This window comes from Dermochelys coriacea, chromosome 7 (assembly GCF_009764565.3).
Source record: "Dermochelys coriacea isolate rDerCor1 chromosome 7, rDerCor1.pri.v4, whole genome shotgun sequence".
Lineage (NCBI taxonomy): Eukaryota > Metazoa > Chordata > Testudines > Dermochelyidae > Dermochelys > Dermochelys coriacea.
Genome location: NC_050074.1, coordinates 66,853,720 through 66,866,946, shown reverse-complemented (window position 1 = coordinate 66,866,946; position 13,227 = coordinate 66,853,720). Strand labels below are relative to the sequence as shown.

The following is a 13,227-nucleotide window of genomic DNA, read 5'->3' as shown; positions in this document are numbered from 1 at the left end:
TTTGCCGGGGGGAGTCAATTTGGGCCGTGTCCCACAGGATCTCTGCAATGGTGTCTTCGGGGGTCTGTCGGACATGGACTCCTGTAAGTATGCCCAGGTGTTGCTATACCTCTCCCGCCTCGAGGAAGGCCATGGGCTTGCTCTGGATCAGGAACCTTGACGCCCATACTAGAGCCCTGGCGCTGCCTTCAACGTGGAGGGAGGCCCACTTTTTGGGGCTGAAGCAAAGGCCCATCCACTCGGCGGCTTCGCTGGCAACGTTGAGCATCCACTGGAGGCTTACCAAGCTATCGGCAACCAGGACCAGATCATCTGCATAGGCCAGGATGTTGATTCTCTTGCTGTGCAGGTCGAAGCCAGCTGAGCCGCCGGAGACAGCTCGCATAAGCATTTCCATGGCCAGGTTGAAGATGATGAGGCTGAGGGGGCAGCCCTGTTTCATGCTGCAGCAGATGCGGATGGCGTCCATCTCTCTGTCCGTAGTGCTGGTGGTGCAATCCTTGTATCGGTCCTGGAGGATCTGGATGAAGGTTTCTGGAATCCCAAACTCTCCCAGGGTGGTGAAGATGTGGTGGTGGGGTATGGACCCAAAGGCATTGGCCAGTCTAGGGCGCTGTGCCTCCTGGATTTCCAGGCTGCCTGCATGGCCATCTGAAGAAGGAAGTTGTGCTCGTAACATCCCTCGCAGGACATGATGCCTTCTGCGCTAGGCTGACAGCGCCCCCGCCCACAAACCAATCCGTGATCCTTGCTGCACGGCAGCTGGCATACAGCTTGTAGATGGTGGAGCAGAGGAAGATGGGCCTCCAGTTGCCGGGGTCATCTCGTTCGCCTTTTTTGTGGATGAGCACCCTATTTCACATTATTTATATTAACAAAATAAGAAACGTAAATTCTTGATAATACTAGAAATTTAATTTAGTATGCAGTCCTCAAATAAAGGACATAACAGATATTAAACTGATAAGAACAGATACTACACTTGATCTTAGCTCAATTGTTCTAGTTTCCTGTACAGTAAGAATAAATTAGAGCTGGCACCTTGTAGGACTATGCTAAATGACTGTTCACTGAATGCATACGATGAAGTGAGCTGTAGCTCACGAAAGCTTATGCTCAAATAAATCTGTTAGTCTCTAAGGTGCCACAAGTATTCCTTTTCTTTTTGCAAATACAGACTAACACGGCTGCTACTCTGAAACCTGGCTAAATGACTTGTTTCCTTGCCCTTCAAGCCACAGATGCTCTCTCTCATGCTCAGTCTAATTTATAAGCCTGTTGTGGGACCTCGTTCACAGAGTTCAACTAAGGAGAAGAAATTCTAGCACCCACCTGAACGGACCAAGATGTTAAATTCCATTGATACCACAACTATGAAAAACGTCATTCTGAAACATTAATCATTTTCTAGCATCATGTTAGAGGAGATGACATGTATTAGTCCTTCAGCCTGTGAAACATGAGCATTTTCCCCTACATTTTTTCATCAGACCCAGTTCCAAATTTGTTGCTGACTTCTAGGCTTCTTCCCTTGTTTACATTCAATCTTCTTCAATTTCCCACTGATGCTATTTTCATAGGTTCAGTGGCTTTTATCCTCACTAGGCTATAATTCAGCCAGTTTAGCACGTGCTAAAGTACATTTTGCCTTGAGTTGAGTTATAGAAGGTGTTAAGATTATGTTAGGTAGCTCAGTCTAACCCACCGGTTCTCAAACTGTGCGTCAGAACCCTAAAATGGGTCGTGACCCCCTCTGAACGGGGTTGCCAGGTCTGACTTCGATTTGCTGGGGCCCAGGGCTGAAGCCAAAGCCCAAGGCTGCAGGCCCCCTACTAGGGGCTGAAGCCCTTGACCTTCAGCTTTGGCCCCCCGCCCAGAACAATGAGGCTTGGGCTTTGGCCCCCCGACCCAGGGCAGTGGGGCTCTGGCAGCCCCAGGCTTCAATCCCCCCTCCAGGGGTTGTGAAGTAATTTTTTTTTGTCAGAAGGGGGTCACAGTGCAATGAAGTTTGAAAACCACTGGTCTAATCTAATGTTATCCTGTTAAATCAACGGAATACACGGTCCAAACAGATTGCATGCACTTTTTCTTGCTTTACAGGAAAACAGACCATTTTTTGTTCTGAGTTCTACTTTTAAAGCTTTTTCTCCAGAGCTAGCAAGGAAATTCTTATGCCAAAATTATTTAAAAACCAAATGATGGTTTAGATGCAGAAATACAAAGTAAAAACCCCAGAGGTAGTTGGCACCTTCTTTGAACAAAATAGTTGGACTGCAATATTGCCAAGCTGGGTAGCATGCTCTCTTCATTAGCATGCTCTCTTCATAAGAGAATAACCTCACACAAAATGCAATTCCTGAGTTACTGACTCCAGCTTCTCCTGAGTAGCACCTTCTCATATCCCTGGTTCAGCTGTGCTTTCAAGGCTCTCCCTGGCCTTGCCCCTACCATTCTAGCTAGCTTTTTGAGAGAGTGTCTCACTATAGTGGAATTCTTTAGTTTAGTGGACTCAACCTTTCACTTAAGACTGCAATATCACTTACACCCTTGAACCACTAGGGACATCAGTTTCTCCTTTGTTGCTAGGGGATTCATACTTGAGTGACGGTAGGCAGCTTCGTCTTTTAAATAAATTTTCTTTTACTTGCTTATGTCTTACTATCAAGCCGCTCAAATCCATTGGATACATTTCTCTAGTTCACACAAGCATATTAACTTATTCGACAAAACTTTGCACGTAAAGCGACTCAGGAAAAAATGAATAGCATGAGTTGTGCATTAAAAGGCCTGTTCAGTCAATTTTTATGCCAGCCTGAAATATAAACATTTAAAACAATGTAGGATAGCTCAGAGTAAATTTGCTAATTCCACCAAGAATACACTTTTCCTTTGTAAGGAGGACAGGTTCCCATTTGTTATAACTGAAATGATTTTTCAGTAGATGGCAAAGCTTCACAGCCATTTGCCTACTGTAATTTGCATTGCCATTCATATCCGAGAACACTCTCTTACAGTTTCCACAGCATTTCAGGAGACACCACTGGAACGAGCCCAATGGTTGAGAGGCACTGCTGATGGCAGACGATCATTTGGAAGCGACTAAGCAAATCTACTTCAGTTTAATAGCCAAACACACACTGACTCATGACCCTCTGAGTCTAGATAAATAGCTGGTAACTCCCTTGTGGATTACTACCCAGAGGTTGTGAACTCCCCTAGATTATGCAGGCAATCATGTGTTGCACCAGTTTGGGGTACATCAACATTAACTAAGCAATACCAAATTGTTTACTTTCACATATTCTAATTTCATTTGTGAAGCTGTGCAGTTTTTTTTGTGAAAGCCCACTTACCTCCAAAGGCAAAATAATATCTGAATTATCAGGGCCAATAATTACTGGCCTCTGGCATACAGGAAAAATGTACGAGGAACAATTTATCTCTTTTTAATTTAATTCCAGTCCCCTATTTCCCAGCAATTGCACATGGCCACACATTCTAAACACACACACCCCTAACTCAGAGTGCAACAAAAGAGGCTAGTAGTCTCCAAAGCCAGTGTTTCGCTACAGGCCCAATCAAACCCACATGTGGAGGAGACCAAATATTTTGCATTTTGCTTACTGCTAATAATACTGCTTCACTTCATTAAAAGCAGCTTATGATTTTATCTACTCTCTCTGATTAATTAACCTCTGGTTAAAAATGAATGAACACTTGATTTCAGGATGCTATTAATGTGTCACTGGTGAGCCACTGCTTGCATATTTCCATTATTTTCTTTTTATTCCCTGATCATTCACATCACAGTAACATTATTTTTCAGACCTCTCTGTTTACTGTCCCTCCCCCTCAAATATGCCACAAAAATGCTTTTTCTTTTTCCCTTGGGGTGGGGGGAGGGCTGAGGTGGAGGAGAGAGAGAGAGAGAAGCTGTAACCTAAAACTTTCAATGCTTCTGCAGGAAAATGCAATTTAATAGTCTGCATTTTAGAATAATTTCCATACTGACCACAAGAATAGAAATAAAAGAATGGGAAGAAAGATGAGGCTGGCGAGGGCAGGTCAAAAGATACCATTAACACATGCAAATCATTTAGCTATCAGGAGTAGGATATAGTTTTACATGGTAATCACAAACAGTTGCTCCATTACGAAAATCTACATTAGATATGAAATATTTTAAAGATCACGACTACTCAGGTAAGTAATTAACCCCACCAAACAGACCAGGATTTTTTAATACTTTGTTTCATTACAACCTAGAGGTCTCTTCCAAGATTGGGGCTCCAGAGTGTTGGCAGCCAAACAGGAGTAAGACAGTCCCTGCCTCAACAAGCTTATAGTCCAAACAGACAAGACAAAGGGTGAGAATGGAAGGACTGAGAAGTACAAGTGATTTGCCCAACATTACACAGCAATTTAGTAACTGAGCTGGGAATAGAACTCTGGCCTCCCAATTCCCAGTCCAGTACTTTATCCGTAAGACCACACAACCTATTGGGTTAGTTTATGATTTTTGAATCATACATTACAATTCCCCTTTGACTTTGTATTTGTGAATGGGCAAGTTATTGAAATGTACAAGAATCTCACACACACGTACATACAGAACCAAAGAATGGAGCAATGTGTACACACACCAGAGCTTCCTTAACAGCAGGGAACAATTCTGCACTAGAGGGGAAAAAAAAACGCTTTTCATTGCTAATTTCCACAAATGGGATTAAGCCTGATTGGGCCTTAAACTTTCCCATTAGGAGTAATGTGGAACATAGGCAAAAATAATGATAAAAACTGTCTCACACACACACACACACACACACACACACACACACACACACTTACTTTTCCTCCCAGTCACTGATTACAGATTAGTTCCACAGGCACACTTTAAAAACTCCCTTCTGCAGATTGTTAGGTTAGGTTGCACTCTCACAACTCTGCTGCAGTCATCGCAAAGCATATTAGTCACAGATCCTCTTAATGAGAAGACAACGTACAAGAGAAAAGACTTCAAATGTATAGCTCTGCGGAAAACTCTTTTCCTGTCCTGGGAAATTTTAAAAATTTATGGGGAAAACACCCCATTCTAAATGGGACAAAAAGTTGAAATCTTGAGAATTTTCAAGAACCAACAATGTGAAAAAATTGATTTGGATAATTTCAAAATGTTTTCATATTATTTGGACTTCTTTTTTACTGTAATTAGTTAAATTGCAAAAACAAAGTCATTTCAAACAAAAAAAAACATTTTTCATCTTAAATTTTTTTTAAAGTATCCAAATTGTCAAAACAGCCCATTAGAACAATTTCAAAACATTCCTCTTCTCCCCTCAAGTTTCTTCTAAACAACACATTCGTCAAAATCTATCCTTTCCCATTAACAGTTTTGGATTTGATGAACTGCCGTTTTCTGACAAAATGCATTTTCAAAAAATTCCTAACCAGGTCCTTTTAAATGTAAAGTCTGAAAATATTTGTTATTTTTACTTCTTTATTTCGAAATCTACTTAGTTAAGATTCATAAAACAAATGTAAGAGACACAGATCTATTCCACTAACTCTGTACTATGTATTTTATGATGCTGATGGCCAGCCATCATATGTCATGCAAGTAAAAAATTTAGCTCATCTGACAAATTGTCTTCCTCCACATTCTGTGTTCATTTTCTTCTCTTCACTCCAAGTTTTCTCCCTTTCATATATCTATGACCTGACCTGTCCCCAACTCCACAGACTACAGAGGGGTCTCCTCTTCTCTTGTATCAGGGGTGGGGCAAACCTTTTGGCCCGAGTGCCACATTGGGGAATAGAAACTGTATGGCAGGTGTGGGAGGGGATGAGAGCTCTGTTTTGGGGTGGGGCTGGGGATGAGGAGTTTGGGGTGTAGGAGGGTGCTCTGGGTTGGGACCGAGGGGTTGAGAGAGTTAGAGGGGGATCAGGGCTGGGGCATGGGGAGAGGCTCAGGGGTGCAGGCTCCGAGCAGCGCTTATCTCAAGTGTCTCCTGTAAGCAGTGGCATGTCCCTTCTCCGGCTCCAATGTGGAGGCGTGGCCAGGAAGCTCTGCATGCTGCTCCATCCGAAGGCACTGCCCACGCAGCTCCCATTGGAGCACTTAGGAGCCAGAGCGGGGCCATGGCGCAGCTTCCGGGAACCATGTGGTGTGGCCCCGACTCTGCACCCTGGCTGGAGCAGCCCCCCAACCCAGTGCCCCAGCCAGAGCAGGGCCGAGCTGTGTGGGGTGGGCAGCCCCCCAACCCAGTGCCCCAGCCAGAGCAGGGCCAAGCTGCATGATCCGGCCCCTGAGACCCAGCGCCCCAGCCGGAGCACCAGAGCCGAGCCGAGCCGCATGGTGCGGCCCCAACCCCGCTCCCCAGCAGGAGCTCACGGGCTGGGTTAGAACAGGTTGCGGGCCATATCCCACCCCAGTCTTATGGGTATACCAAGACTTGGCAGAATTTGATTTTTTGAATATAATTTTACATTATCAATTTTTATTTTAAGTGTTTTTTCCGATTTTAATTTTCAAAGCTGTGCAAAATTATGGGAAAGGAGGTCAGTCAATGGTTATTTAATGAAAGCAGACACTGATGAGATTCAAAATGTTAAAGCTTTAATTTTTACAAATTAAAATGTAACCACAGATGGTCAGCATCACATGTCAAAAATAAAGAAAAGGAGTACTTGTGGCACCTTAGAGACTAACAAATTTATTAGAGCATAAGCTTTCGTGAGCTACAGCTCAGCTCACGAAAGCTTATGCTTAATAAATTTGTTAATCTCTAAGGTGCCACAAGTACTCCTTTTCTTTTTGCGAATACAGACTAACACGGCTGCTACTCTGAAACATGTCAAAATATACAAAGTAAATATCCTTAAAGGGTTAAAAAAAATTCTCAGGCAGCATTTTTTTTTACTTTGACGATCTGTAAATTTTGATTACTATTGATAGAAATATTTTTTCATTGGTTTGTGTGTGGAAAGTGAAATTGACGTTTACTAACATTTACCAATACAAATCTAATCCTTCCAATACAGGCATAACTCAGCGCTTACAGAGAGCTTTTCAGGCAAAGAGAAAATGCAAGCTTCTATGAAGTGCTCCTCCTCCCATCCAAGGAGTGCTGCTGAACTATTTACAGCGTCAATGTGTAGAAAGACTCCAATTCAGCAAATAATTTAAGTATGTGCTTAAGTTCATCCCTATTCATCAAAGCACACGCATGTGCTTAAAATATAGTATAACTTAAAGTTAAGCATGCACTTAAGTGCTTTGCTCAGTGGTGATATACTGTTTAATCAGGATTTAAGGCCTGTGAGAAGATTAGGTCTCCAGAGACTGGAACCCCCGGAAACACAAGCTTTGCTGTTAATTCATTCTGACTCAGAAGTCTGACTCCTGGCTGGGTGCTGGATAGCTTTGACACTGGATATGTTTTCTGTATTAGAAATCCTAACTCAAAACTGACTTTAAAAGCTTTTAAAAAAAAAAAAAAAAAAGACATTAAGCAAATATCCTGCTGAAATACTGCTCTAAGTCTTGAAAACTGTTAACTTGATTTATGTGTGAAAAGAGAAATACAAACAGAGTAAGCTTACCACCGATAGATAAGCTATTATAGACACCGCTTAACATACCACAGCGTCACCCACCTGAAATATGTTAGCTAGAAGCTGTATCACCTTTTCTCTGGAGATGGGTCGGGAGAGAGGGAAAAAATAAAATAAAGAGATGACTTTGCTGCAATCTTGAAAGCACTTTTTTCTTCTCATTATTTTAAGTGTGTCAATTATGAACAGGATCTCAACTTTGTATATGATTTATACTTTCTAGGAGAGAAAAATCTTTGCCCAAGTTTAATTGAAGAAAGGACAAAAAAGGTAATTCCACGTATAGCAATGAAAAAGCAAATGTTTGGCTACTTAACAATTAGACATTCCCTCCTCCCCCGCTTACCCTCAAAAAATACTTAAAAGTCCAGCAAGAATACCTTCCCCCCTCCCCTCCAAAAGGTTTCAGCCCAACTAACTTGGAAAAATTTCCTTTTGCTTTGTTTCCCAAATATCACTACCATGTCCCACCTCTTCTCCTAAAGCTTTTCACCCCAAGGGATATACATTGGGTGATAGCATTTGATAGCAGACTCTGCTGCTTAAATATCATACATAAGCAGACAGTTAGAAGCACATGCTGCACTAAGGCACTGTAAAGGACCTTAACAATGTACATTTCTTGGAGTCTGACACATGGAAGCAGTTGGAAAAGGACAACATCCAAAACCAGCATGATCTCCCCAGACCTCTGGCATGTTGGTCAGGTGAAGAATAAAGAAAAGAGGGGCATATAGGGACATGGGGCTTATGCCTGAGCTCCTGGCATAAGCAACAGCTGAAGAGGGTGAAAATATCTCTGACTTGTTACAATAATGCGAGCCAGCAAAAGGAAGAGAAGGGGTTATCCAAGGAAAAACCCAGTACTATGCTGAGGTAACAGAGGCGCAGACCAAGTACCCTGGCCTAAGAGAAATGGCAATAGTCCTGAAGCAGGGCCTCCACGGGAAGACACTGGAAATATAGGATACATGCAAAGTTTCCAGGAAAAAAATCTAATTGATTAAAACAAACAAACAAACAAACAAAAAAACAGAAGGCTAATGAGCAGAGGCCCACCGAAAAAAACCTACAACCCTGTGAGGTTTGGGTTTACAGGTTTACATTAACCCAGTTCCTGCAAGTTTTGGGTTCTAAAAGAACCTTCAGACTGTAAGCAAGCTCAGCTGGAACTGCCAGGTTTTGCAGTGGCTTTGGTCCAGAACTCCAGGTCAGACCAGGCTTGCAAATCTCAGTCAATTTACTCCAAGTTCTGGGTTTGAAATGAACATATCCCACAGCTCTAATAAAGAATCTGTCTGGGGGAAAGTAAATTTAGGGATTGTAAAGTGGCTTCTGCTAGTCTTCCTTCCCTATCAACTCCCTCTTTCTTACCTGTATGGCAAATTCAGGGAATACATGCCTGAAGCACTCAGGAGATTCCCATGATTTAGTCTGGCAGCCATGGAGAAAGGTTATCAGCCATTTTTAAATGATTTAGAGAGCCAAGCCAGCTGGGTAGCTGGTGCCATTTTTCAAAGGTGAGAAACTGAGGAGTGAAACTTACCTTTCTACAGTAATAAGGATTAGTGGTCTGGGAGTCTGGCACTCCTCCCTCATTAAAAGATAGGAGACAAAGTGATAGACAGGTAATTACCTAGAAGGAGCCCGAGGGAAATTCCAGGAGACTCCATTAGAATGCTTCAACTGGTCTGTATGTTTCTGCTTGTCTCTTAGTATCAATTGAAGCTCCCCAGAAAAGCAACCCGAAAGGTCCATTGCTTTGTTTCAAAAGGTAATCAGTCACCCAATAGGGGCCCTTCTAATAAAGGATTTGCTTTTTTCCCCACCGTCAGCAGCACGGTGGCAAGCGTGGGACAGAGTTGCTCCAGGCAGATTTGCCTACCTGCAGTTTGTTATTCGGTCAGCAAGTTATACCCTGTGGTATCTGCACTTCGTCTGAGGTTTTACATTTTGCACCAAACATAGTCTATGGGACTGTTGTCCATGGATGTCCCTGAATCACAGGGCTAATGATTCATTTAGGAATCAGTTATCATAGGATACAGAGAGCTAAAGACTTAACAATGGGCTGCCAAAGGAGCCTAAAGGAATTAGGTGTTCAAATCAACTTGGCTGTCAATGGAGCTTGGGCACTTAACTCCCTTAGCGTCCCCTGAAAGTCTCAGGGAAGTAACATTTAAAAACGTTCTAAAATAGGTTCATCTAAATGCTTGTAAGGATAGAAACTGTTTTGCAACCATTAACTTGCAGGGCATTGTGGACATGGAATATAAACCATATTCCATATAAACCATATTCCAAGAAGTGGAAAGATAGGTGAGGATTACATGAGGTCACACCACCATTTATGGCCACAGAATTTATTACATAGAGGTTCACACATACCATATTCTGGCACTTCTGCCTGGAACTAAAAGCATTTAAATACATGAAAAACAAAGTTCAATTGGAAGGAAGCATAGCCTAGTAGATAGGGCACTGGATTTGGACTCAGGAAACCCGGGTTCAATTGTTGACTCTGCCACCAGTCTCCTGGGTGACCCTTGGCAAGTCAGATCCACCCATGCCTCACTTTCCTCATATGTAAAAAAAGGATAATGATACTGATGCCCTTTGTAAAGCGCTTTGACATCTACTGAAAAAAATTGCTATGTAAGATCTAGGTCAGGGGTGGGCAAACTACGGCCTGCGGGCCAGATCCAGCCCCTCAGGGCTTTGGATCTGGCCCATGGGATTGCCACCCCCGTGGCACCGCACCGCTCCGGGAAGCGGACACACCATGTCCCTGCAGCCCCTGGGGGTGGGGGTGCGCATGCTGCTCTTGCCTGTGGGTACCTCTCTGAAAGCTCCCATTGGCCAGGAATGGGTTGCCGTGGCCAATGGAGCTTCAGGGGAGGTACCCACAGGCGAGGGAAACACATGGAGCCCTCTGCACCCCCGCAACTCCCAGGGGATGCACAGGGACATGGTGCCAGCTGCTTCCAAGAGTGGCATGGCGTGACACACCACGGGCTGGGGCTCGGACAGGCATGCATGGAGACTTCCCTGGCCCCGGTGCAGGCCGCTGCCACCCTGGAGCCACTCTAGGTAAGCAGTGTTGGGCCATAGCCTGAACCCCTCCTGCACCCTGCACCTCAACTCCCTGCCCTGAGCCTCCTGCTACATCCCGAACCCCTCCTGCACCCCAACTCTCTGCCCTGAGCCCCCTGCCACATCCTGCACCCCTCCTGCACCCCAACCCCCTTTCCTTGAGCCCCCTCATACACCCAACACCCCTCCTCTGCCCCAACCCCTTGCCCTGAGCCCCTTCCTGCACATTGCACCCCTCCCACACTCCGTCCCCACACCCCAACCGCCTGCCCCAGCCCTGCAAGCTATTTCCCCACCCAGATGTGGCCCTCGGGCCAAAAAGTTTGCCCACCCCTGATCTAGGTATTACACTTATTACCCAATCTTTTCCAAATCTCAAGGAAAGATGTGATTCAAATGTAGGTGATTTTACCTGAACCAGTATTTTGCCCAATGGGAGACCTTTCTCCCCTGGAGACATTATGGATGATGGAACAAGAGATTATAAATGACCAAAGAGGACCTGGGGTGGAGGGCGGGGGCCAAGGAGATACGCTAATGCAGAGAAGTCATCATTCCTCCAATGCACTGATCATCTTTTAAAAAAAAAAACATGTTTCTACTAACATTTTAAGCAAACCTTTTCCTCCGGTTGCTCAAAACGGACTCTCTGTCCTACACGTAGAAATAGGCACAGGACAGGACTGTATGCATGAATGAACATACACAGAAGCCTCTCTTCGCATGAGTACACTGAAGAGGATGGAAAACCATCCTCATCAACTTGGAGATGATCTAAGAAAATAAAAATTCCACATTGACAAGCTTATTCTAACCTTACCCTCCTTTCCCACCTGCTCCAAAAGAGGTTTAACAGGCAAGACACCTAAAGCAGGCAGATAATTACCTTTTACCTCTCTGAAGAGGCCGCCGCCAATTAGCACATTCCTGGAGCATCTAATTCAGGCAAGAAAAAGAAAGGGGGGGAGTGAGCTGGGATTGATGTCTCTGTCTGTAACACACAGTATTTCCTAAGAGAGAGAAAAAACAGAAAAGGGGAAGGTAAATATCAGCTCTCTCATCCTTTGAAGGTGCAGCAGATTACAACTCCTCCTCAGCATAGCTATAGTCCCTCCTCATTTCTCCAGCCCCAAAATAGCCATCTGTGGCTGTACTGATTTGCTTGCCATGCCAAGGTCCAGAATGCGTAGGCCAAGTCAACTGCTAATAAAAAAAAGAGCATGGATTGATCTGAATTGTCAGATATCTTATCCAAACCAAACGTTTGCAGGGGCAAGGGGGTGGTGGTGTTGTGTTCTAAAGAGCAAGATAGTGATCCTAAAATAACCTACAACAGGATAATTGCAAGGGAGATGCCAAAATATACGAGTATTCATTCAAATGAATTTGCCTCAGTTACGTTCAGGCCCATTTCTGTAAAACATTCACATTAGCTACTTTTACTGGCAAAACAACAGTAGCGGATTTTAAAGTCACACACCCAAATGTTCACACACGTGCATGCACACACACACACAGACTTTTAAAATCACACATACAAATGCTTGTGTGCTCATCCTATCAAAGAACATTAATAGCAACACGTGATGCATCTGAATAACCACTGCACCAATTATAAATATTTTTATTTTCATTCCAATGTATACCAACACCCAGGAACTCCAAATCCAGGTTATGTTCTTTGACAAATACTTTAAAATACAATCCAAAAAGATGAGGAACAACCAATAACCCTTCTCCAGACTGAAGAAGCCAGTTCACAAAACAGAAACTTTCCCAACTCAGCTCTCATAAAAGCTTAATCCCTCCCCTCAGAGGGTCTCTGGCCCCATCTGCCACAACCGGATGTCCAAGGAAGGTCATCTAAGGCTTTGTCTACACTAGCATTTTTGTCGCTCAGGGGCGTGAAGAAAGCCTCCTGACACACACAAGTTTCTCCAAGAAAGGTGCTGGTGTGGACAGCACTATGTCAGCAGGAGACACTCTCCTGCCGACATAGGGCTTGGCTACACTTGTGAGCGAGAGTGCATTAAAGGAGCCCTGGGCACACTAGCTCACTACTTGTCCACACTGGCAAGGCACGTAGAGCGCTCCTGGTACTCCATCTTGGCAAGTGGAATAATGTTTGGTGTGCCCACTGCTGGAGCACCATGGTGCCAGTGTGGACACCCTGGTCTGTTAATGCTTTCTGATTGGCCTCCAGAAGCGTCCCACAATGCCTATTCTAGCCATTCTGGTCATCACTGCCGTGCCCTCAGGTGACCAACCATCAGACCCACCCTTTAAATTCTCTGAGAATTTTGAAAATCCCCTACTGGTTTGCTCAGCCAGGTGCAGAGTGCTCTCAGCGAATCTTTCCAGGTGACCATGCCTCCACGCACCAGGCGATCCCCAGTATGGAGCAATGGTGAGGTGCTGGATTCATCAGTGTTTGCGGGGAGGAAGCTGTCCAGTCCTAGCCATGCTCCAGCCGTAGGAATTATGATACCTTCTGGCAGATATCAAGGGACATGATGGAAA

General features: G+C 44.2%; 1 protein-coding gene and 1 pseudogene across 31 annotated transcripts in view; both read right to left on the bottom strand.

The window, feature by feature from the left end:
- ZMIZ1 (zinc finger MIZ-type containing 1) overlaps positions 1 to 13,227 on the bottom strand; it is a 504,711-nt gene that overhangs the window by 416,322 nt on the left and 75,162 nt on the right. For 18 of the 31 annotated variants that reach the window (XM_038410178.2, XM_038410173.2, XM_043518797.1 and 15 more), the window contains exon 2: positions 11,594 to 11,717. The exons of the other annotated variants lie outside the window; for them this stretch is intronic. The gene's annotated coding sequence lies outside the window, so the exon portion shown is untranslated. The remainder of the gene's footprint in view (positions 1 to 11,593; positions 11,718 to 13,227) is intronic. 31 annotated transcript variants of the gene reach the window in all.
- Positions 898 to 1,029, bottom strand: LOC119859579 (annotated as a pseudogene).